The following is a 27,009-nucleotide window of genomic DNA, read 5'->3' as shown; positions in this document are numbered from 1 at the left end:
GAGATATGGATAAAAAACTAAGTCGTGGGCGCCTGGGTAGCTCAGTGGGTTAAGCCTCTGCCTTCGGCTCGGGTCGTGATCCCAGGGTCCTGGGATCGAGCCCCAGATCGGGCTCTCTGCTCAGCGGGGGGCCTGCTTCCCCGCCCCTTCCCCTGTTTCTCTGCCTACTTGTGATCTCTCTCTCTCTCTCTCTCTCTCTGTCAAATAAATAAATAAAATATTTTATTAAAAACAAACAAACAAAAAGTAAGTTGTACACTGCCCAAAAGGAATTTAATCAAAATCCCCACTAAGCAGTATTGTTCCTTTCCTCAGTTTGTCTTCTCTGCCTATAAAAGTTATTTCTGCCAAATCTACATATTAAACTCTTTTCCTCATTTTCAGAACCCAGTAGGCAGAACAAAAACGCAGCCTTAAAGTGACAATCTACGTTTCCTCAAACAGTCCCTTTAGGGACCTTATCTCCCATCATAAGCAGCCTATCAGAGTGTACCTTCAATAAAAACAAGGCCTAATTTTGTTTTCTTAGAAGACTTTTCCCCAGTAAGTATGTATGCAATTATATTTTTTCAAAGAATTTTATGGAAAATACATAACTACATACTGACTGCAACTCTGAATCTACATGTAGTTCTGAAGATACAAAAATAAATTTCACTCTCACTTACAGTTAGAGAAAATGTATTGAAAGAATAAGGGATTTGTCCAACTTCTCATAGCTAATGGCAAAATTGAAACTGTAACTCTGGTCCTTTGACTTATAGCCCAACTTTCTTCCCACTGAAGAAAGAGATCTGCCTTTCTGCTTTACTTAGGTCTAAAGATTAAGATCTTTATTTTCTTATCCATAAACTGAAGCTACACCTTATCTTTTAAAATTAAGTGGTTTCTATGAGGATATGTATTGTGAATGTGTACATACTTTGTGTTTCTTAAAAGAAATATATCTAATCAATACAAGGTGTTGCTCCAACAAAGACTCAAGTTTTGACCTCTGATATATGTCAATGACTGATGTCATACATTTCAAAGCAAAATGTATCCTGATATTGCCTGGGTAAACCAGGCATGCAAATTAATTCAGCCATAAAACCTTTTTTAAAAATTTAAAAGAGGGGGCCTTGGCAAAAAGATGAAAATACAGAATACTGTAAGTATTTCAGGCTGTTGGTACCGCTCACTGCCATCCTGTACATTACGATGACGTTGATGAGCATGGGAAGGAATAGCAATTCTTGTGGGTGGGTAGATATTTTTAAACCTGTTCCTAAGATCATTCAGATGAACCTCTTAAACTGTCCCAGCACAGGGAAGAAGGGAAAATTGAAACTACAAGCTGAGATAAAGCAGATAATCCAGTCCCACCTTCTGATCTCCCTTCCCCCAGTGTACTGTCTACCTGGATAAGTGGAAGTGAAAGGTGAGCCATTAAATCATTTTTCTTTAACATGTGACTGATTTTACTATGCTGAGAGGATGATGACATTTTAAAACATCTTTGACAGTTGGTAAACTGAATAGCATTAACTTCATGCTTGGAAATCTGAAGTTGCTAGTTTTTTGTTTTGTTTTGTTTTTTAATGCAGAAAACGCATTTGAAATATATTTGTCTGATAGGAGTATAAGATTGGCGTAAAGATAAACAACTGGCAAATTGTTCATAGCAATGAGTTTGCGCAGTGGCTTTTCACTCTAAAACTAGAAATTAGAGACTGTTCACCAGATGTTGTAAAAAAAAAAAAAAGTGGGAGAGTTTCCTAATTTAACTACTAAATTGCTAAAAGGTACACACTGGTAAGTCCTCTTCTGACTGAAAACGTCTGTGTCTTATTATATGTTTACTGAATACCGTAATTATATTGCTTTTGCTGTTAAATGATATTGACATTTTTGAACACATATTTTTATTTAGGCAAGATGAAATGTGAACATCTGGCAGTAACCTAATGTGTAACATTGAAACAAACAAACAAAAAGCTTGACCAGTGTGTTCTTTTTTCCTTTTTCTCTTTCTAAATTCTCTGGATGTGACTCACAACGTAATGTACTTAGACATGAGGACTTTGTCACTTATCATTGAAATGTTCAAAGTAAATCCCTAGCAAACTAGTGGCTGCTAGAGTTGGGATCAATTTAGCCATGAAACAACTGTTTCTCAAACAGTGAGGCAGCTGCTTGTTTCACTTCGAATTATTGTGGTAGTAAAAAAGAAAAAAAATATTTTGAAAATAGATGTAATACAATGACCATTTGTTATAACATTGCCAGAAGAATAATATTTTGTATAAGCTTATTGGGACTCCAAGACACCACAAATAGATAAAGAAATAAATTTCCATATGGTACTATCAGTTTGCTTTTTTTCTACACAGAATATTTTGGTTTAAGAATCTCTTAATTTGGGGCACCTGGATGGCTCAATGGTTACGTGTCTGCCTTCAGCTCAGGTCATGATCTCAGGGTTTGGGGATTGAGCAAGCATCAGGCTCCCTGCTCAGTGGGAAGCTTGCTTCTCCCTTTCCTACTCCCTAAGTGTTTCCTCTCTTGCTGTCTCTCCCTCTGTCAAATAAACAAATAAAATATTTTTAAAAAAAGAACCTCTCAATTTTATCTATTATATGATTGACCCTCCACAAAATAGTCATAATTAACCCACAGGAAGAGGATCAGTAGAGTGGCTGGCTTACTGTGTTCCTAGCACATTGCTTTCTTCTCTTTCCCATTTCCTATTGCATAATGGAGGATGACAGAAACTTGGCTCTTCTGAACCTTGGGAACTTTTTATGAATTTAAAGGCAAAATTTTGATTTATGTGGAAGAAAGAAGCTGCATATATTCCTGAGTGTTTCACAAGGACTCTTCAAAGCAGACTTTTTTTCCTTTAGGTATCCCTGTCAAAAAATAGATTTAGACATCAGAGTAAGTCAAATATTATCAAATGCAAATGTCTAACACCAGCTGTATCTACACAGCAAAGCAACAGTTGACAAGCCAATTCCCTAATCCAAGCCCAAGTCTGAAGGCATTCATTCATCTTAAATATCCAGAATGGTTATAGAGAATGTCCCCAGTTGGCCAAATCACTCAGCATCTTGTTTGCTTTACTTGCTTGAAAACATATTTCCATAGTCATGGCATAACAAAATGTAGCCAAAAGATCAAGTCCCTAATCTTCTGCTCATCCACACAACTGCTTTTAGAGTGTGCTAGAATAACCCAAGTAAATGGAGAGAACAAAATTCTACTGTCCCAGAACTGATTCTCAAGCTGAATTATCTCAGCTGGCTATTAAAATTGACTTGAATATGGCAGGCCTGGAGACTTAAAGAGAACTTATAAGAACATTCAAGTTGGGAAAAAACATATCAATACAAGTATAGTTGTTGAAAACCATACGACATATCTGGTGAAAAATAAGTGGGTTAACCTAGTCAGAGTAGGAGGTTACTTTCAGTCTTGAAAGATGTGTAGATGGATGATGATGTAATGAAAAAACATTAAAAAGTACAGCATGTACAACAGATCAAATTAGTCTGGCAGGTAAAGATAATTGCAAAAATCTTGACACAACTGGGTATGGCAAGGTAGGCAGGAGTGAGGTAACAAAGTCCCCAGGCATGCTAAAAAGTTTGAATTTAATCTAAGAGGCAATAGTATTTTGGGCAAGGATGTAATATGATGAACTTCATGTTTTAGAAAGATAATCCCTATGACTTTATGGAGGATGAACTGGAGGGACAGTAATGTAAAAATGAAGAAATGAAGTGGATAGGAAACATTCTAAAAGGGTAAGATAAGCAAGCCTTCTTGTTTGTAGAATGTGAAGGGTGAAGAAGATGATACCCCAGTTGATAGTTTGGGTCACTGTCTCCATGAAGGTGCTAGTCTTAAACACAGGGAAGAAGATATGGATTTTGATTTGAGATATGATAAACTAAAGACTTGCTTATTAAACATTATGGCTGCATCTTTAGTAGATGGGTATGGAATTCAGGAAAGATAACTGGAGTAAATAAATACATACATTATTATAATACTGTATAAAATAAAATATAACTATAGTAAATTATATAATATCTATTATTCTTCTGATTAAAGAGTAACACATGCTCATTTTAGAAAACTGAGGAAAATCAGAAAATGTAAAGCAGATATGCAGCTGGGTTAGCTTATAGATTTAATAGTTAAATATCCTGAATAATAATTGTTACCTAGCTCATATGTGAAGTCTACATTTTCAAAGACTTATTGAATACTAAAGTGTATTTAAAAGTAAAACCAAACTGTATACATAAGATATTTTGACTACCATGTATAAGGAATGACTTTAATAAACTGAAGACCATAAGAAAGTTCCATATTAACTATGCCAAAATCTCAATCATTCATGACAACCAAATTAAGTCTTCTACTTTATGGAAATATCTTTGCAGCAAGCTCATCTTGGCAGGACCATTAGAAAATGGGCTACAGAATATCAGTCTCCACAAGAGACCCAGCCTCAGGTTTATCGACAGTTGAGACAGATACCTGTAAACACCTGCTCCTATAGTTTTCTATTTTATGTGAATGTAATTCTAAGATCTCAAATAATAAGTGGCCAAATACAAGAGCAAATCCAAAAAATTTCTTTGAGAAATAGACTCTGTCTTTGATGATCTCTATTGTCAATTTCCATTAAGAGGTGGACTGGAACCTCTTTGGGACAAGAATAAAATAAGTATCTATCATTTTCATAAGGGACTGTATAAATTTTAGGTTCATATACTCAGTGTCTCTCTCACTCATGTAGATCCTATACCCTCTAGGCACTTATCAAAACAACTATATAAGCTTATAAGATCTTTTCTTATTTAATGAGGTGTAACTTGTGTACAGTGCACAAATCTTAAGTGTACAGCTAGATGAATTCTCACATGTGTTGTGACAGACCTATGTAATCACCACCAAGATCAAGATAGAAAATGTTTTCAACACCTAAGGAAGAACCCTTGTGTATCTGCCTTGAACCCCCACAGATAAATGTTATTATGAACTCCAGCATCATAAATTCGCTTTTCCTATTCTTGAAATACAAATGGAATCATTTAGTATCTTTAGCATCTGGTTTCTTTTGTTCAAAATACTGTTTTTGAGACTTCTCTATAAAGCTACACATTTCAGTATTTGTCTCTTTTATTGCTGCATAGTATTCCATTGTATAAATATACCATAGTTTGCTTATTCACTTTCCTATGATGGACATTAGGGCTGATTCCATTTTGAGTCTGTTATGAATAAAACTAGCATACTCAGTATCCACATTTTGGTGGACACAGGCATTTAATTTCTCTTGGATATTACCCAAGAGTGTATATATGTATGTTGAACTTTAGAATATACTCTAAAACAATATTCAAAGCTCTTTACAGATTTGTACTTTCAGCAGAAAATTTAATCTTCACTTAGACACAGTTTCTTTCAACTCTGTGGGCAGAATTCATATTATATCAGGATAATATGAGAAACATAAAAACTTCTTATTCTACTAGATTATTAAGCTCAGACCTTGTTTCAAGGTAGAACACAAGAAGTACATACCTTTACTATACTATTTTACATACCCAAAGAAATGTCTCATTGAATTTTATCGAGAATCTGTATTAGAAACAGAAAAAGAAAAATTAGAAGTATTTAGAACTTCTAATCACTATGACGGATGAAGATTTCTCCAACTTACTCAAAACCAAAGAAATGTTATATTTGATCTTTTAGAAAATTTTAATACATAGCCAAACTCAAAAGTGAAAAAAGGAAAAATCCCAGGTTCTCTAAATATAAAAGGGAATTATGGTCAGAGTAAAATGTTGGTGTTGATATCAAATGGCTACCCAAGAATCAGAATGTGAAACGTGCCTAAGGAACAGGGGTTGAAACACTCACACAAGAATCAAGAGTCAAATATTTTTTCTGGATTCACATCAATACCTCAAATTCAGCTTCTCCCAAGGTAAACTACTTATCTTGTGGATTTTCAAACTCAGTGCATTTCATTCAACCAGTTAACTAAACCAGATTCAGGGCTTGGCAAACTTCTTCTACAGAGTTGTATAGTAAATATTTTAGGCTCTGCAGACCAGATGTTCTTTCACAGCTACTCAACTCCACTTGCTATAGTGCAAAAGCAGCCATCCACGATACATAAATGAGCAGCCATGGCTCTGTTCCAATAAAACTTTATTTACAAGAATAGGCAGCAGACCAGATTTGGGCCAAGGGTTATGGTTTTCTCACACCTGCTTATTAGGGCAACAAGCTAGGATCTTCTAACATACTTCACTTCAACATCTAATCAATCATCTAATCCTTTTTTAAATTGCAGTGCAATCTGTTCCCACATCTCATTTGTTGACAACCCAAATTCATTATATTTCCATGTTCTTATGTGTACTTCATTCACTTTCACCTGATATATAATAAATAGTTCATTGTGTCAATATTTAAAGAAATTTTATCCATTCTCTTGTGATTGAATATTTGGGCTATTTCTACATTTGTGCCTCAGTTTCCCCTATTGTATCTACTTCTTATGATTTTTCATGTATTAAATAAGTATATGTATGTAAATTGCTTGAAAAAATGTCTGATGTGATAAAGCCCATAAGAGTTTTCTGCTATTGCTATATTGTAGTTGTGTCTAGATGTCTACCTCCCTATTGGACTGCAAGTTTGTGGAGTTCAAAAATTATGTTCCTTCACTCTTCTTATGCCCAGGACCTACCATAGTGGCTCAGTGACTATTTCTTAAATAAATGAATGAATGAAAAACTAAAGAAAGAATTGATTTGATATATAGATTCTAAGCAATTCCACCAAAAGCCCAGCAGTGCTCTCATGGAATTTGATGAGTTAATTCTTAAATTTATTTTGAAGAACAAAGGAGTGAGAAAAGATAAAATACTCCTGAAGAAAAAGAAAACTGTGGAAAACTTGACACACCAGATATTGAATATAAATATAAACTTCTTTAATTAGAACAGAGATTCAAAAACTGGCAAAAAAAAAATAACAGAAAAGAAAACATGAAAGATAACTGTGCATTTGTGAAATTTTTGTAATTGGCAGAGGTGGTATTGTAAATCAGTGGGAAAACTGGGAACTAATCAATAAACAGTATGAGGGCAACTAATTATCAGTATGAGTGAAAAAAAAAATGGCCCCTGCCTCACACCATACACAAAAATCAATAACAGATAGATCAAAGACATAAATATGCAATTAAAATTCTCAAAAAAATTTTCAAGTATAACCATAAAAGAAAACATGAGTGCTAAAATGAAATACTTCTTTTAATCAAATGACATCACTTTAATAGGGAAAATGCAGTTCCTAAACTAGAAGAAATTATTTGTAACATAATAACTGAAAAAAGATTCATATCCAAAATGTATGAAGAAATTCTAAAAATCAAACGACTTAAGAACAAACAACCCAAGTGAAATATAGCTAAAAGACTCAAACATATGTTTCACAGAAGAGGAAACACGTATGGTAACACCCTCAATGTCAGTAATCAAAGAAATGTAAATTAAGAGCATATAAGGGGCCAAAAATTGGCAAGAATTAAGAAATCTGATAATAGGAGGAGGAGTTAAGATGGCGGAGAAGTAGCAGGCTGAGACTACTTCAGGTAGCGGGAGATCAGCTAGATAGCTTATCTAAAGATTGCAAACACCTACAAATCCAACAGGAGATTGAAGAGAAGAAGAACAGCAATTCTAGAAACAGAAAATCAACCACTTTCTGAAAGGTAGGACTGGCGGAGAACTGAATCCAAAGCGAAGGGAAGATAGACCGCGGGGGAAGGGCCAGCTGCCGGCAAGCGGCAGAGCAACGGAGCACAAAATCAGGACTTTTAAAAGTCTGTTCCACTGAGGGACATCACTCCAGAGGCTTTACCGGGGTGAAGCCCACGCGGGGTCAGCGTGGCCGCAGGTCCCGCAGGGTCACAGAAGGATCAGGGGTGTCTGAGTGTCTCAGAGCTTACAGGTATTAGAACGGGGAAGCCGGCTGCAGAGACAGAGCTGAGGAGTGAGCTCTAAGCTCGGGGTTACCTTGAACCGGTCACAGGCTTGGTGAGCTCGGAGCGCGGCCGGAGGCCAGGGTGATGGGAGTAATTGGGCGCTCTTCTCTGAGGGCGCACTGAGGAGTGGGGCCCCGGGCTCTCAGCACCTCTGAGCCGGAGACTGGGAGGCCGCCATCTTCATTCCTGTCCTCTGGAACTCTACGGAAAGCGCTCAGGGAACAAAAGCTCCCGAAAACCAAACCGAGCAGATTACTCAGCCCGGCCCCTGGTAAGGGTGGTGCAACTCTGCTGGGGCAAAGACACTTGAGAATCACTACAACAGGCCCCTCCCACAGAAGATCAACAAGAAATCCAGCCAGGACCAAGTTCACCTACCAAGGAGTGCAGTTTCAATACCAAGGAGAGCAGCGGAATTCCAGGGGAGGAGAAAGCAAAGCACGGAGCTCATGGCTTTCTTCCCATGATTCTTTAGCCTTGCAGTTAATTTTTTTTCTTTTTCATTTTTTTTCTCTTCTTCTGTTAATTATTTTTAACTTTTACCCTTTACTTTTTTAACGTTTTTTAACTAGTTTATCTAATATATATATATATTTTTTCCTTTTTATATTTATTCTTTATTCGTTTTTTTTCTTTTAATTGTTTCCTTTTTTTTTTCTTTCTGAACCTCTTTTTATGCCCTTTCTCCCCCCTCACAATTTGGGATCTCTTCTGATTTGGTTAAAGCATATGTTCCTGGGGTTGTTGCCACCCTTTTAGTATTTTATTGCTCCTTCATATACTCTTATCTAGACAAAATGACAAGGCGGAAAAATTCCCCACAAAAAAAAGAACAAGAGGCAGTACCAAAGGCTAGGGACCTAATCAACACAGACATTGGTAATATGTCAGATCTAGAGTTCAGAATGACGATTCTCAAGGTTCTAGCCGGGCTCCAAAAAGGCATGGAAGATATTAGAGAAACCCTCTCTGGAGATATAAAAGCCCTTTCTGGAGAAATAAAAGAACTAAAATCTAATCAAGTTGAAATCAAAAAAGCTATTAATGAGGTGCAATAAAAAATGGAGGCTCTCACTGCTAGAATAAATGAGGCAGAAGAAAGAATTAGCAATATAGAAGACCAAATGACAGAGAATAAAGAAGCTGAGCAAAAGAGGGACAAACAGCTACTGGACCACGAGGGCAGAATTCGAGAGATAAGTGACACCATAAGATGAAACAACATTAGAATAATTGGGATTCCAGAAGAAGAAGAAAGAGAGAGGGGAGCAGAAGGTATATTGGAGAGAATTATTGGAGAGAATTTCCCCAATATGGCAAAGGGAACAAGCATCAAAATCCAGGAGGTTCAGAGAACCCCCTTCAAAATCAATAAGCATAGGTCCACACCCCATCACCTAATAGTAAAATTTACAAGTCTTAGCAACAAAGAGAAAATCCTGAAAGCAGCCCGGGAAAAGAAGTCTGTAACATACAATGGTAAAAATATTAGATTGGCAGCAGGCTTATCCACAGAGACCTGGCAGGCCAGAAAGAGCTGGCATGATATATTCAGAGCACTAAACAAGAAAAACATGCAGCCAAGAATATTATATCCAGCTAGGCTATCATTGAAAATAGAAGGAGAGATTAAAAGCTTCCAGGACAAACAAAAACTGAAAGAATTTGCAAACACCAAACCAGCTCTACAGAAAATATTAAAAGGGCTCCTCTAAGCAAAGAGAGACCCTAAAAGTAGTAGATCAGAAAGAAACAGAGACAATATACAATAACAGTCACCTTACAGGCAATACAATGGCACTAAATTCATATCTCTCAATAGTTACCCTGAATGTTAATGGGCTAAATGCCCCCAATCAAAATGGATAAAAAAACAAAACCCATCTATATATTGCCTACAAGAAACTCATTTTAAACCCGAAGACACCTCCAGATTTAAAGTGAGGGGGTGGAAAAGAATTTACCATGCTAATGGACATCAGAAGAAAGCAGGACTAGCAATCCTTAGATCAATTAGATTTTAAGCCAAAGACTATAATAAGAGATGAGGAAGGACACTATATCATACTCAAAGGATCTGTCCAACAAGAAGATCTAACAATTTTAAATATCTATGCCCCTAACGAGGGAACAGCCAACTATATAAAGCAATTAATAACAAAATCAAAGAAACACATCAACAAGAATACAATAATAGTAGGGGACTTGAACACTCCCCTCACGGAAATGGACAGATCATCCAAGCAAAAGATCAACAAGGAAATAAAGGCCTTAAATGACACCCTGGACCAGAAGGACATCACAGATATATTCAGAACATTCCATCCCAAAACAACAGAATACACAGTCTTCTCTAGTGCACATGGAAAATTCTCCAGAATAGACCACATCCTCGGTCCTAAATCAGGTCTCAACTGGTATCAAAAGATGGGGATCATTCCCTGCATATGTTCAGACCACAATGCTCTGAAGCTAGAACTCAATCACAAGAGGAAATTTGGAAAGAACCCAAATACATGGAGACTAATCATCATCCTTCTAAAGAATGAATAGGTCAACCAGGAAATTAAAGAAGAATTGAAAAAATTCATGGAAACAAGTGATAATGAAAACACAATTGTTCAAAATCTGTGGGACACAGCAAAGGCAGTCCTGAGAGGAAAATATATAGCGGTACAAGCCTTTCTCAAGAAACAAGAAAAGTCTCAGGTACACAACCTAACCCTACACCTAAAGGAGCTGGAGAAAGAACAAGAAAGAAACCCTAAACCCAGCAGGAGAAGAGAAATCATAAAGATCAGAGCAGAAATCAATGAAATAGAAATCAAAAAAACAATAGAACAAATCAACGAAACTAGGAGCTGGTTCGTTGAAAGAATTAATAAGATTGATAAACCCCTGGCCAGACTTCTCAAAAAGAAAAGAAAAAGGACCCAAATAAATAAATCATGAATGAAAGAGGAGAGATCACAACTAACACCAAAGAAATACAGACAATTATAAGAACATACTATGAGCAACGCTACCCCAACAAATTTGACAATCTGGAAGAAATGGATGCATTCCTAGAGACATATAAACTACCACAACTGAACCAGGAAGAAATAGAAAGCCTGAACAGACCCATAACCAGTAAGGAGATTGAAACAGTCATCAAAAATCTCCAAACAAACAAAAGCCCAGGGCCAGACGGCTTCCCGGGGGAATTCTACCAAACATTTAAAGAAGAACTAATTCCTATTCTCCTGAAACTGTTCCAAAAAATAGAAACGGAAGGAAAACTTCCAAACTCATTTTTTGAGGCCAGCATCACCTTGATCCCAAAACCAGACAAGGATCCCATCAAAAAAGAGAACTAAGACCAATATCCTTGATGAACATAGATGCACAAATTTCACCAAAATACTAGCCAATAGGATTCAACAGTACATTAAAAGGATTATTCACCACGACCAAGTGGGATTTATTCCAGGGCTGCAAGGTTGGTTCAACATCCGCAAATCAATCAATGTGATACAACACATTAATAAAAGAAAGAACAAGAACCATATGATACTCTCAATAGATGCTGAAAAAGCATTTGACAAAGTACAGCATCCCTTCCTGATCAAAACTCTTCAAAGTGTAGGGATAGAGGGCACATACCTCAATATTATCAAAGCCATCTATGAAAAACCCACCACAAATATCATTCTCAATGGAGAAAAACTGAAAGCTTTTCCGCTAAGGTCTGGAACACGGCAGGGATGTCCGTTATCACCACTGCTATTCAACATAGTACTAGAAGTCCTAGCCTCAGCAATCAGACAACAAAAGGAAATTAAAGGCATCCAAATCGGCAAAGAAGAAGTCAAACTATCACTCTTTGCAGATGATATGATACTATATGTGGAAAACCCAAAAGACTCCACTCCAAAACTGCTAGACCTTGTACAGGAATTCAGTAAAGCGTCAGGATATAAAATCAATGCACAGAAATCAGTCGCATTTCTCTACACCAACAACAAGACAGAAGAAAGAGAAATTAAGGAGTCCATCCCATTTACAATTGCACCCAAAACTATAAGATACCTAGGAATAAACCTAACCAAAGAGACTAAAAATCTATACACAGAAAACTATAAAGTACTCATGAAAGAAATTGAGGAAGACACAAAGAAATTGAAAAATATTCCATGCTCCTGGATTGGAAGAATAAATATTGTGAAAATGTCTATGCTACCTAAAGCAATCTACACATTTAATGCAATTCCAATCAAAGCACCATCCATTTTTTTTCAAAGAAATGGAACAAATAATCCTAAAATTTATATGGAACCAGAAAAGACCGCGAATAGCCAAAGGAATATTGAAAAAGAAAGCCAAAGTTGGTGGCATCACAATTCCGGACTTCAAGCTCTATTACAAAGCTGTCATCATCAAGACAGCATGGTACTGGCACAAAAACAGACACATAGATCAATGGAACAGAATAGAGAGCCCAGAAATAGACCCTCAACTCTATGGTCAACTAATCTTCGACAAAGCAGGAAAGAATGTCCAATGGAAAAAAGACAGCCTCTTCAATAAATGGTGTTGGGAAAATTGGATAGCCACATGCAGAAAAATGAAATTGGATCATTTCCTTACACCACACATGAAAATAGACTCAAAATGGATGAAGGACCTCATTGTGAGAAAGGAATCCATCAAATCCTTGAGGAGAACACAGGCAGCAACCTCTTTGAACTCAGCCGCAGCAACATCTTCCTAGGAACATCGCCAAAGGCAAGGGAAGCAAGGGCAAAAATGAACTATTGGGATTTCATCAAGATCAAAATCTTTTGCACAGCAAAGGAAACAGTTAACAAAACCGAAAGACAACTGACAGAATGGGAGAAGATATTTGCAAACGACATATCAGATAAAGGGCTAGTGTCCAAAATCTATAAAGAACTTAGCAAACTCAACACCCAAATAACAGATAATCCAATCGAGAAATGGGCATAAGACATGAACAGACATTTCTGCAAAGATGGCCAACAGACACATGAAAAAGTGCTCCGTATCACTCGGCGTCAGGGAAATACAAATCAAAACCACAATGAGATACCACCTCACACCAGTCAGAATGGCTAAAATTAACAAATCAGGAAATGACAGATGCTGGTGAGGATGCAGAGAAAGGGGAACCCTCCTACACTGTTGGTGGGAATGCAAGCTGACGCAACCACTCTGGAAAACAGCATGGAGGTTCCTCAAAATGTTGAAAATAGAGCTACCATATGACCCAGCAATTGCACTACTGGGTATCTACCCTAAAGATACAAACGTAGTGATCCGAAGGGGCACGTGCATCCGAATGTTTATAGCAGCAATGTCTACAATAGCCAAACTATGGAAAGAACCTAGATGTCCATCAACAGACAAATGGATAAAGAAGAGGTGGTATAGATACACAATGGAATACTATGCAGCCATCAAAAGAAATGAAATCTTGCCATTTGGGACGACGTGGATGGAACTAGAAGGTATCGTGCTTAGCGAAATAAGTCAATCGGAGAAAGACAACTATCGTATGAGGGAGAGGAGATGCAACATGGGGGGTTAAGGGGGTAGGAGAAGAGTAAATGAAACAAGATGGGATTGGGAGGGAGACAAACCATAAGTGACTCTTTATCTCGCAAAACAAACTGAGGGTTGATGGGGGGAGGGGGGTTGGGAGAGGGGGGGTGGGGTTATGAACATTGGGGAGGGTATGAGCTATGGTGAGTGCTGTAAAATGTGTAAACCTGGCGATTCACAGACCTGTACCCCTGGGGATAAAAATATATTATATGTTTTAAAAAATAAAATTTAAAAAAAAAAAAAAGAAATCTGATAATACAAAATGTTGTAAGAAAGTGAACCAAGGGTAATTCTTATAGACTGCCAGTGGAAGTATAAAATGGCACAGAGAGAAAGTGGAGAAAAGTGTAGCATCATCTTATAAAATCTAACATTTACTGAATGATCACTTATAGCTATCCACTCTAGAAAACTTTAAAACATGTGTATCATGAGATGTGTACAAAAATGTTCATAGCAGCACTGTTCATAGTAACAACAACAACAAAACTAGAAACACCCCAAATGTCCAATGATAGGTAATAGATAAATTGATTTTTTTCTACTTACACAATGGACTATATTATATAACAGTTGAAAATGAATGAATCGTACACAATGACATGAAAGACTCATGGAAATCTCATGTTCAGTGTAAAAGGAAAGTCCCACACCACTTAAAATTAAAAGATACAATTGTGAAGCTCAAAAAAGTTAAACAATATATTGTTTTAAAATGTAGACAAAGGGGTGTCTACAGTGGCTCCCTGCAGAAGATGGCTCAGTCAGTTAAGCGTCTGCCTTCAGCTCAGGACATGGTCCCAGGGTCCTGAAATGGAGTCCCACAGGCTCCCTGCTCAGCATGGAGTCTGCTTCTCCCCTTACCTCTGCATCTCCCCTGCTTATGCTCTCTCTCTCCCTCTCTTTCTCTCAAATAAATAAAATCTTTTGAAAAAAGAAATGTAGACAAATATAAAAGGTAAGGTAAGAAAATGATGAAAATAAAAACTGAGATAGTGCTTACTTAAAGCCCATAAGTGAAGAAGTGCCAGTTAGTGGGAATGGCGTGTTTCAGAATGAGTTTGTACTCTACCATATGCTTCATAGTTTCCATATGTTCCATATATTTTGTATCAAATGTTATATTAAACTATCTTAAAAACACAGAATAAATGAACAAGTCATGTTAATGAAATGCCAGGTAAGACTATTATCTGTATCAAACAACTTGACTTAGAAAAGAAGAAAAAAAAAAAAACCCACAAAACTTGATCTCCACTTCAGGCTTAGAAGGAAAAGATGATACATATATTCTCCAACATAACAAAGTAGATCAATCTTTCTCTACTATTATCTTGGAGTGATCAGATTTCTCTTGGATATTCTCAAGAAGTCACATTATTAGTTCTTATGCCCAATGCAGTTAGAAGTCAGTCCTGGAGCTCTATGGGGCAACCTAGAAGCATCAAGCAAAGGTCAGTACCTAATTACTTTCTTTCCTCTGCTCCTTGCTGCCCCTCTCAGGGTGAACAAGAACACTAGCCTCTCCATAAAGATGATGGTGGATCATGTTAACCTCCATGTGTTTATTTGTCTCTTCAATTCAAACCTTGAATGGATGAAATGTTTGACATTTTAAGTGAACTAAGGGGTTTTGTTATGAGGAACCACAAGGGCAAAAAAACAGATCCTGAAGAGATTTTGTACAGAAAAGATGCATTTGGGGGAGGGTGTGTAGATTGAGGAAGGAAATATATCTGGAAGCATGAGTGTGAGGCCATTCCACTCCAAAAGTCAGACCATCGAACTGGGGGAATTTAAGATTGTAGGAAGCATCTAGATGTTGCACTCAGGTAAGGAAGGAAAGGAAAAGGGGTAGGAAGAGGTCATAAAGATTGACAGATATAAAAAATATAACACAAAGGAATTTTGCCTATCGCTTATGTATCCACACCCTCAAAAGAACAAAGATGCAATGGTAGGGCAATGTGGCCACAGATAGCTAAGAATCCACTGTCACCCATGCTGTCTGGGTGATCACAGCTTTGTTGTAAAGCTTGAAATCAGGCAATGTGATGCTCCAGTTTTGTTTTTCTTTTTCAACATTTCCTTAGCAATTCGGGGTCTGTATGGTTCCATACAAATTCTAGGATTGTTTGTTCCAGCTCTTTGAAAAATGCTGGTGGAATTTTGATTGGGATGGCATTGAAAGTATAGATTGCTCTAGGCTTTATAGACATTTTAACAATGTTTATTCTTCTGATCCATGAGCATGGAACGCTTTTCCCTCTTTTTGTGTCTTCTTCAATTTCTTTCATGAGTGTTCTGTAGTTCCTTGAGTACAGATCCTTTACCTCTTTGGTTAGGTTTATTCCCACGTATCTTATGGTTTCTTGGTGCTATAGTAAATGGAATTTATTCTCTAATTTCCCTTTCTATATTTTCATTGTTCATGTATAAGAAAGCAACTGATTTTTGTACATTGATTTTGTATCCTGCCACATTACTGAATTGCTGTATGAGTTCTAGTAGTTTGGGGGTGGAGTCTTTTGGGTTTTCCGCATAAAGTATCATGTCATCTGTGAAGAGAGAGTGTTTGGCTTCTTCTTTTCCAATTTGAATACCTTTTATTTCTTTTTGTTGTCTGATTGCTGTTGCCAGGACTTCTAGTTCTACACTGAACAATAGTTGCGAGAGTGGACATCCTTGTCGTGTTCCTGATCTCAAAGGGAAGGCTATCAGCTTTTCCCATTGAGAATGATATTTGCTGTGGGTTTTTCATAGATAGATTTTATGAAGTTGAGGAATGTTCCCTCTACCCCTATACTTTGAAGTGCTTTAATCAGGAACAGATGTTGTATCTTGTCAAATGCTTTTTCTGCATCAATTGAGAGGACCATGTGATTCTTCTCTCTTCTCTTATAGATTTGTTCTATCACACAAATTGACGGGGAAAGTTGAACCACAATTGCATCACAAGGATGAATCCCACCTGGTCATGGTGAATAGTCTTTTTAATGTACTGTTGGATTCTATTGCCAGGATCCTGTTGAGAATCTTGACATCCATATTCATCAGGGATATTGGTCTGAAATTCTCTTTTGATGGGGTCTTTGCCTGGTTTGGGGATCAGGGTAATGCTAGTTTCATAGAGTCTGGAAGTTTTCCTTCTGTTTCTAATTTTTTAAATAGCTCAGGAGAATATGTATTATGTCTTCTTTGAATGTTTGATAGAATTCTCCAGGGAATTTTTCAGGTCCTGTGCTCTTGTTTTTTGGGAGGTTTTTGTTTACTGCTTCAATCTCATTCCTAGATATTGTTCTATTCAGGTTATCAATTTCTTCCTGATTCAGTCTTGGATGTTTATAGGTTTCCAGGAATGCATCTGTTTCTTCTAGGTTGCTTAACTTATTGGCATTTAGCTGTTGAAAATAATTTCTGATGATTGTTTCTACTTCCTTGGTGTTCGTCGTGATCTCTCCCCTTTCGTTCATAATTTTATTAATTTGGGTCCTCTCTCTTTTCTTTTGGATTAGTTTGGCCAGTGGGTTTATTGATCTTGTTCATTCTTTCAAAAAACCAGCTTCTAGTTTCGTTGATGTGTTCCATTATATCTCTAGTTTCTAACTCATTGATCTCTGCTCTAATCTTATTTCACTTCCTGTGTGTGGGGTTGGCTTAATTTGTTGTTGATTTTCCAGTTCTTTAAGGTGTAGAGAGAGCTGGTGTATTTGGAATTTTTCCATTTTTTTGAGGGAGGCTTGGATGGCTATATATTTTCCCCCTAAGACCAACTTTGTTGTATCCCATAGGTTTTTTATGGATGTGTCTTCATTCTCATTGGTTTCCATGAATTGTTTAAGTTCTTCTTTGATTTCCTGGTTGATCCAAACATTCTTAAGCAGGGTGGTCTTTAACTTACAAGTGTTTGAATTCCTTCCAAAGTTTTTCTTGTAGCTGAGTTCCAGTTTCAGTGTGTTATGGTCTGAGAATATGCAGGGAATAATCTCAATCTTTTGGTATTAGTTGAGCCCTGATTTGTGACCCAGTATATGGCCTATTCTGGAGAAAGTTCCATGTGTGCTTACGAAGAATGACTATTCTGTTGTTTTACGGTGAAATGTTCTGTGTATATCTATGAGGTTCATCTGGTCCAATGTGTTATTCAAAGCTCTTGTTTCTTTATTGATTTTCTGCTTGGATGATCTATTACTGAGAGTGACATGTTAGGATCCCCTACTATTAACTGTATTCATATCAATATGATTCTTTATCTTGATTAACAGTTGGCTTATGTAGTTGGGTACTCCCATATTAGGGGCATGAACATTTATAATTGTTAGATCTTCTTGGTGGACAGACCCTTTAAGAATGATGCAGTGTCTTTCTTTATCTCTAACTACAGTCTTTAGTTTAAAATCTAATTTATCTGTTATAGGAATAGCTACCCCTGCTTTTCTTTGAGGCCCTTTGGCATGAAAGGTGCTTCTCCATCACTTTCAGTCTGGATGTATCTTTAGGTTCCAGATGTATCTCTTGAAAACAGCATATGGATGGGTTCTACTGTTTTATCCAATCTGAAACCCTGTGTTGTTTTATGGGAGCGTTTAGGGAGCGTTGAGAGTGATTATTGAAAGATACATTTTAATTGATATTATGTTGCCTGTGAAGTCCTTGTTTCTGTAAATTTCTGCTCTATGTCACTCTTGGGTTCTTTCTTCTTTTATTGAGCCCCCACCCCCTTGATATTTCTTGCAGCGCTGACTTGGTGGTCACATACTCTTTTAAACCTTGCTGGTATTAGAAGCTCTTTATCTCACCATCCATTTTGAATGTCCAACCTTGCTGGATAAAGTATTCTTGCCTGCATGTTCTTCTCATTTAGTGCCCTGAATATGTCTTGCCATCCCTTTCTGGCTTGTCAGTTTTCTGTGGACAGGTCTGACTTTATTCTCATAGTCCTTTCCTTGTATATAAGGAAACTCTTTTCCCTAGCTGCCCTCAGACGTTCTTGTCTAAAATTATGATTCATCAGTTTCAGAATTAAGTGCCTCGAGGTCTCTCTTGATTGGTTGATCTTGGGGGGTGGGGAGGGACAGAATGTTCTGGGAAAATTTTCACCCAGGATTTGTTCAACTATATCTTCTAGTCTTCTTTTTCCAACCCTTCAGGGATCCCTTAATTGTGACATTGGAATGTTTCCTGGTGTCATTTATTTCCCTGATTCTGTTTTTATGGTTTCTAAGTTGTTTGTTCCAGGCTTCCTCCCGATCCTTCTTTTTTTTCTATCGGTTTGTCTTCTAGATTACTAATTTGATCTTCTGCCTTGGTTACCCTAGCTGTTAGAGTATTTAGATTAGATTGGATCTCACTGATAGCATTTTTAAGTACTTACTGATCAGGCTTCACTTCCGCCCTTAGAGTTTCTATGTTGTCACTAATGGTCTTTTCCAACCTAGCCATTGCCTGGATAATTGTTACCCTGAATTCCCTTTCCAACATACTGTTTATGTCTATATCCAATAGCTCTGTGGCAGAAGCCACAGTCTCTGATTTTTTCCTCTGTTGGGTGTTCTTCCTCCTAGTCATTTTGATGAGAGGTGGTTGGCAGGTTTTATAGCTGAGTATATCAACAACAATCCAGGCAAGGTGCACCCTGGAACACTTCAGAGCAATTGGAAGTCACCACCAAAATGAAAGAAAAAAGAAAAAAAGAGAGAGAGAAAGAAAGAAATAAAAGAGAAAACCCAGGCAGAATGAGACCCAAAAGTAAGATTTATAAGGTATATAAACAAAACGGACAAACAAAAAGACTGACAAAAGTAAATGACAAGAAAGAAAGAAAAAAAGAACCCAGTCAAAATGAACCCCAAGAATAAGATTAGTATAATACCAGAACAAAAACACAATTACAGAAACACTGACAGAAGAAAAAGATGGGAGGGTAGTTATAAACCCTCGTTGTGGGCAAGGAAGGTTATTTTGGTTCTTCCTGGGTGTATCTTGTTATCTTTGTTAAAGGACTCAACTTTGCAGAGATATAGGGAGATTAAAACTAGTTTATATATAGGGGTAGTATTGAATAGGGGGAAAGGATTACCTTAAAGCTTATACCTATATGTATTTAAAAAAAAAAAAGAAAGTAAAGAAAAACACAGGAATATGTATGAAAAAATTCAAGTTAAAAGGTTATTACAGAGCACCTGGGTGGCTCAGTGGGTTAAGCCTCTGCCTTCAGCTCAGGTCGTGATCTCAGGGTCCTGGGATTGAGTCCCACATCGGGCTCTCTGCTCTGCAGGGAGCCTGCTTCCTCCTCTCTCTCTCTCTCTCTCTCTGCTTGCCTCTCTGCCCACTTGTGATCTCTCTCTGTCAAATAAATAAAATCTTAAAAAAAAAAAAAGATTACAAAGTATATTGTATTAAGCCTCTAGTGTAACAGTAGGTAAAGAAATTAAAAGAACAAGAATTGTGAGAATGAATTTAACCCACTGAGCCACCCAGGAGCCCCCATGAGAATGGATTAAAAAAAAATTGTATTTATGAAATATACAGGTTTTAGGGTAATACCGGGAGTTTAATATATTCTTTTCTCCTGATGTTGGAGTTTTACACTTTTGTGGGGACCCTGTGGTGGTTGTCCTGTTGTTCTTTTGGCTTGCCTTCTGGTGGAGGTGCCTGCAAGCATTGTTTTTCAGCAGTCTTACTTGGGTTGAGTAGTCCTGCCCCCTATGAAGGGGCTGGGCTCTGTGGAAACCGGTTTTTCAAGCTTTGCTTCTCTGGAGCTTTTTGTTTTTGTTTTTGTTTTTGTTTTTTGGAGGCTTTTTGCAGCTTATCAGAAGTTTAGTGGAAAGCAAATGGCACCCAGACCTCCACCTCAGAGAGAAGCCTCAGTCTGCTCCCCTCAAGGTAGTACAGAACTCACAGACTCCCCCTCTGCAAATTCTGCTGAACAGCGCAAACTCCCACAGGCAGTGAGCCCCCAGCCACTGTCTTAGGGGTCGTCTGAAGTGCCCTTTTGTCTCTGCACCCCCCTGCCACTAAAACCATGAGTGATATTAGTCCAGGGAGCCCACTTCTGGTGGCTGCCTTTGCTGGGACTGCTGTCTGGGGACCAGGCCCATGCCATTGGGTATGCTCAGTCTCATGGCTGCTGCCACTGAGGAATCCTGGCCAGAGTTCCTTAGGTGCAGCCTGGGAACATCCAGACCTTCTGCTGGTCCTAGATACCACCCACACCAAGCTCTCTCAGGCACAGGTGGGGACCCCCATTGCACAGTGTGTGCAGAGTACAAAAGGATGTTGTTCTAGAGAGCACCCACCAGACTCCCTCACATATGGGTGGGAGTGCACCCTGCCAAGTAGTGATGCAAGCAGCCAACAGCCCAGGGCTCAGGGACCAGGAACTGGAGGCTCTGCCACACTCTCTCTGGCATAGGTGGTCACCAGGGATGGCCATCCTGGGTCCATGGGCTTAGACCCATGCCCGTGACTTAAGATCTTTTGTTCTTTTTGAGTGCTTTTATCCAGACTCCAAGTTAATGCTGGTCTCCAATCACAGGGTACTTTCATATTGGGGTATTACTTTCCAATGGGTCACTTCTGGTAGCTCCGTCCCCCTTCTGCTTATCCTCTGATATCAGTCCAAGAGTTCCCACTCTGCTTTACCTCTCCACTGGTGTCTTCTGCCCCCATAGAGATCCAGCAGTGTATAATCCTACATCTCAGGCTGATTTCATGGGCATTCAGAGTGTTCTGGTAGATATTTAGCTCACTTTAGGGGACTGGTTGAAACAGGGTCTCCTACTTCTCTGCCATCTTGCCTCTCCTCCTATTTTGTTCATTTTCTACTAAAATATGATATGAATATTGATTATATTTGCCAAAAGAATACACATATTAAAACAATTTTAATTTTGTGAATCAGCTTAAAATTTTCCCAAATAGTCATTTAATGGGCCAGATTAACAGTAAGAATAGTCAATAGCTTTTGGCATTAAGAACAAATATTAACTTCCTGATGGTTTGGAACACTTCATTTATTCATTCTTTCATTCATTTATTCTCTCATTCAATTTCTCCATTCTCTGAATAGCGTATTAATATCAAAGTGATTTAGAAAGTGTCATTTATCAGTATAATTACTGGGAAAAAGAACCTAAATGTAACATCTACTTACTAAAGGAAATAAATGACATTCCCTGTGACATATATTAACAGGGTAGATTCCCTTTGTATACTTCTAGACTATAATAATATTGTCAGATACTTATTGAAAATGAATTTTGTAGATGTGTGCTGCAAAACATGCATCTTCCTTCATCAGTCTAAAATATTGTCCTAAATTCTATTCATAGTTGGATCTTTTAAAATCTCCCTTAATATATATGGTTAGTATTTTTGGATATCAATCATCATCATAATCATGGCCAAAAGAAAAATACTGTTTATTTGGCTTAATTACCTCATTAATAGTAGTATATTAAAATTGTCTCATTAACTGGAGAAATTAAGCAATTGATAACCCAAGCTGAAAGGTTTAAGCTAGTAACCTTGTAAGCACCTTGTATGGCTCTGCTAAGGAATAAATTTCAACAGCAGAGACTAAGGAGAAAACACCTTTTTATACTCATAAGTGTACATTTATATTTTGCCCACGGATATATTATGAATGCAGAATGAATGTGACCACAGCACTTGTTTTCAGCTCTCTTCAAATTTCAGCAGTTATCTATAAATGTTGATTCTCTCTTTTCATGTTATCATTATTTTCTTATATTAACATATGCTTAATTTTTTATTTATAACACAGTTCACAAGCCAGTGATCTACCCTTAGGTGATTTTGATTTGGCATACATAGTGATGTTTTTAAAGTATGCATTAGTTGTCAACATATGAAAATTGGGAGAGTTCATATAAAAACCCAGTTTTCCAACCTGAAAACCCAGACAACTGGCCAGTTTGGGGCCTGTTTCTTTGATAATTACTTCCCTTAAATTACAACAAACACACCCTAGTTTGCCAGAGCTCCTCACCAACTTACTTTTACCTGCACCCAAGAAATGTGAGTTTTCAATTCTTCAGAACGTGTCTACTGACACAAAGATGAAAGACAGCAAATGTTATTATTTAATCGTATAAAGATCCACCTCAATATAAGAAAAGATAAATTGTGGTTTTTAACATGTGCTTTTTTCAAAATACTCTGTAAGAAGGTATACCTGAGCAGAGAAAAAAAATCTTAGAAATAAAAATTCTGATTTCTTTATTTTGATCGTATTTAGTTCATAAAGCCCTTTTGTAAACATATCTCATTAGAAAGCAAGGGCAGAGTCTGATTTATTTTACCCAGATGAACTTCATTTTCCTGTTAATGAGGTCTAGACAATAGGAAATGTTAGAAGGTGCTAGAGGGGAATTCCAAGGTTCACAGGGTCAGGGTGAAAAGTTCCAAGAGGACATAAGGTCCTGTATATGGGGCAAAGACCAGCACAGATCAAAGCTGTGGCTTAAAAGGTTGAGAAATGGGAAGATGTCTTAGTGTGGATGAATTGTCACAGCAGAAAAGTCAGAGAGGAAAACTACTTGCCTAAATCATCAAGGAAAGTGTCTAGAATATCAGTTCTGACAGTTCTTTGGAGAAGTGGTAAATGATGTATATATGAAAGGAGAGAGATGTATAGCATTTTTTGATAAAAGCTCTACATCAGGTGAATCTAGTAGTGCATAAGTTTTTTAATGGAAGGAAGGAAGGAAGGGATGAAAGAAGGAGAGATGATGGGTACAGTCACTTGATATGAATGTAAACAGGAGAAATCTAGAGAAAGAATGAGCCTGGAGGAAGAGATGGAGTGGCTTCCTTTTGGAAGCATGTGTGGGGAAAGAGTGGAGAGAAAACAAAACTTCGTTCAGTTGAAGAAGTAGGAAAAATGGATGACCAAGAATGTTCAGTATATAAAAGAATTTGCTCAAAGTTAAACAAAGGATTCACAGGTGTAGTCCAGCTTCTGTTTAGAAAGGAATTAATGAAAGCAAAAACCCAAATGACCCATGTTAGAGAAACAAAGCATTTCTCCATTTCCAAATACTCATGATTAATGGTCTTTTCTCGAGTTACGATTTTAAATTGTTAAGAACTTAGCTTGACTGTCCTATAAATTGTCAAATGAATTCTAGTCAAAGGCAGAATTTAATACATTTTTGCCAGAACTTCAAACACAATGGTAGAATTGTGTGAATTGACTCCCTTTTCTAGATTAAGTCTCCTCAAATGTAAAAAGAATGTTCTTCATCAGCTAAGTTTCATATGCTTGTGATACATTTTAAAACTACAACGGTACTAGAGTTCTAATATGAAGTGGAAAATTGACTTGAAAGTATAGGATTTCTTTTTTCCACCAGAAACTTTCCTGGACTCTTTCTAATTCAGTACATCAGGAAAACCAAACAATTAAATATCTTGCTTTGATGCTTTCATTAAATTCACCCTAGAAAGAAACCTATTAGTTTTTAAATTATTTGGTTTTAGCAGCACTTAAAATCTCCTTACTCTTATTTCCCTTGCCACATTCTAACATTTAAAAAAAAAAACAAAACTTATTTTTCCTTACTACAAAACATTCATTTGATGCTGGTGCCCTGAAGCTTTTTCTTTCCCATTTGTCATGAAATTATTGGGTTCATATAATACCAAAAAGGTGTACACTGAATAAAAAGAAGACAAAGCTATTAACAGATTTTCTTTTCAGAACTAGTTATTTTTAAAGTGTGTTATTTGAAAGTGTAATATGAGATAGAATATACTAAATGTTCACAAAAACCACTCCTAATAGAACACAAATAAAAATGCAGGACATATAGGGGGAATGGAAAACAATCTATTACGACACATGATTAGAATGGCAGAAAGTAACTCCGAAGCCTAAGCAAGAAAGATCACATCCACAGGAATAAGCAGCACTGGAACCAAGAAGTTGCCCTCCAGCCTATGCTCAATCTTGACGGCCTAGGTTCTGGGTTTTAATGGACCACGCTTTTGGAGGGAGAAGACAAACCAGGACCTAAATTTAGCAACTCGAGAAACAACAGATGTTGGCGAGAATGCAGAGAAAGGGGGACCTTCTTACACTGTTGGTGGGAATGCAAGTTGGTACAGCCACTCTGGAAAACAATATGAAGTTTCCTCAAAAATTTAAAAATAGAGCTACGTTATGACCCAATAATTCCACTACTACATATTTACCCAAAGGATACAAAAACACTGATTCTAAGGGATGAATGCACCTGATGTTCATAGAAGCATTATCAACAACAGCCAAACTAGGGAAATATCCCAAATATTTAACAACTGGTGGTATATATACATCATGGAATATTACTCAGCTACCAAAAAGAATGAAAGCTTGCCATTTGCAAGAATGTGTATGGAGCTAAAGATGCTAAGCAAAATAAATCAGAGAAAGACAAAAACTGTATGATTTCACTCATATGTGGAATTTAAGAAACAATACAGATGAACATATGGAAGGGGGGAAAAGAGAGAGAGAGAAGAAAACAAACCATAAGAAACACTTAAAGATAGAGAACAAACTGAGGGTTGATGGAAGGAGATGGGTGGGGGATGGGCTAGATGGGTGATGGGTATTAAGGAGGGCACTTGTCATGTTGAGCCTTGGGTGTTGCATGTAAGTGATGAATCACTGAATTATACTCCTGAATCCAATATTGCACTGTATGTTAACTAATTGGAATTTAAATAAAAATTTGAAGAATAAATTTTTTTTAAAAATAAAGTGTACATTGTGGTAATTTAATATGCACTGTGAAAAGATTTGCCCCACTTAGTTAATTAACACATCCATCACCTCACTTTTTTTCATAAAAACATTTAAGATCTACTCCCTTAGCATATTTCAATTATATGATACAGTTTTGTCAACTATAGTCACCATGTTTTATATTAGGTCCGAAGATCTTATTTATCTTTTACCTGAAAGTTTGTACCGTTTACCAAACCCCCTATTTCTCCCACCCGCTAACTACTGGCAACAATTTTTTTTCTCTCTGTTTCTATAAGTTGGACTTTTTTTTTTTTTTTAGATTCTATCTCTAAGTGATACCATGAAGTGTTTGACTTTCTCTGTCTGGCTTATCTCAAATAGCATAATGCCCTTGAGGTCCATCTATGTTGTATTGAATAACAGATTTACTTCCTTTCTCATGGCTGAACAATATTCCCTTGTATATGCACACCACATCTGTATCTATGAATCCAGTGATGAACATTTAGCTGTTTCCATACCTTGGCAGTTGTGAATAATGTGATCATGAACATAGGAGTGTAGATATTGTTTTCTATATCTTATTTTTTATTGTATTTTATTGTATGTATGTATTAATACATACCCAGAAGTGGGATTACTGGATCATTTGGTTTTGGTTTTGGTTTTGGTTTCATTTTTTGAGGAACATCCATGTTTTCCATGGTAGTAGTCTGCACCAATTTACATTCTGCCAACAGTCTACAAAGTTTCTCTTTTCTCCACATCTTCAACAATACTTCTTTTCTCACGTCCTTTTAATGAGAGCCATTCCAACAAGTGTGAGGTCATATCTCATTGAGGATTCAATTTATATTTCTCTAAGTATTTGTGATTTTTAAAAAATATTAGTGATGTTGACAACATGTTCATATACCTTTTAGCTGTCTGCATGTCTTCTTTAGAAAAATATCTGTTCAGGGGCAAGACACCTGGGTGACTCGGTCAGCTAAGCATCTGCCTTTGGCTCAGGTCATGATCCCAGAGTCCCGGGATTGAGACCCACCTCAGGCTCCTCACTCAGCGGGGAGTCTGTTTGTCCCTCTGCCTGCTGCTCCTCCTGCTTGTCTGCTCTTTCTCTTTCTCTGACAAATAAATAAATAAAATCTTTAAAGGGAAAAAAAGAAGAGAAAGAAAAATAATCTATTCAGGGACACCTGGGTGGCTCATTCAGTTAAGTGGCCAGCTCTTGACTTTGGCTCAGGTCATAATCTCAGGTCCTGGGATTGAGCCCTAATTTGGCCTCCACACTCAGCAGGGACTCTGCTTGAGGATGCTCTTTCTCCCTCTCCTTCTGCCCCACTGTCCAGTCACTTGCACATGCACATGCTCACTCTCTCTGTAAACTAAATAAATAAATCTAAAAAAAAAAAGAAAGAAAGAAGAAAGAAAGGAAAGAAAGAAAGAAAGAAAAGAAAGAAAGAAAAGAAAAGAAAGAAAGAAAGAAAAAGAAAGAAAGAAAGAATATCTATTCAGTTTCTCTGCCCATGTTTTATTCAGATTGTTTTTGTTTTTGCTAACATTTTGGATATTAACCCTTTGT

Source organism: Lontra canadensis, unplaced genomic scaffold (genome assembly GCF_010015895.1).
Source record: "Lontra canadensis isolate GAN:19392208 unplaced genomic scaffold, GSC_riverotter_1.0 scaffold21, whole genome shotgun sequence".
In the NCBI taxonomy this organism is placed as follows: domain Eukaryota; kingdom Metazoa; phylum Chordata; class Mammalia; order Carnivora; family Mustelidae; genus Lontra; species Lontra canadensis.
This window is presented reverse-complemented; position numbering follows the sequence as displayed.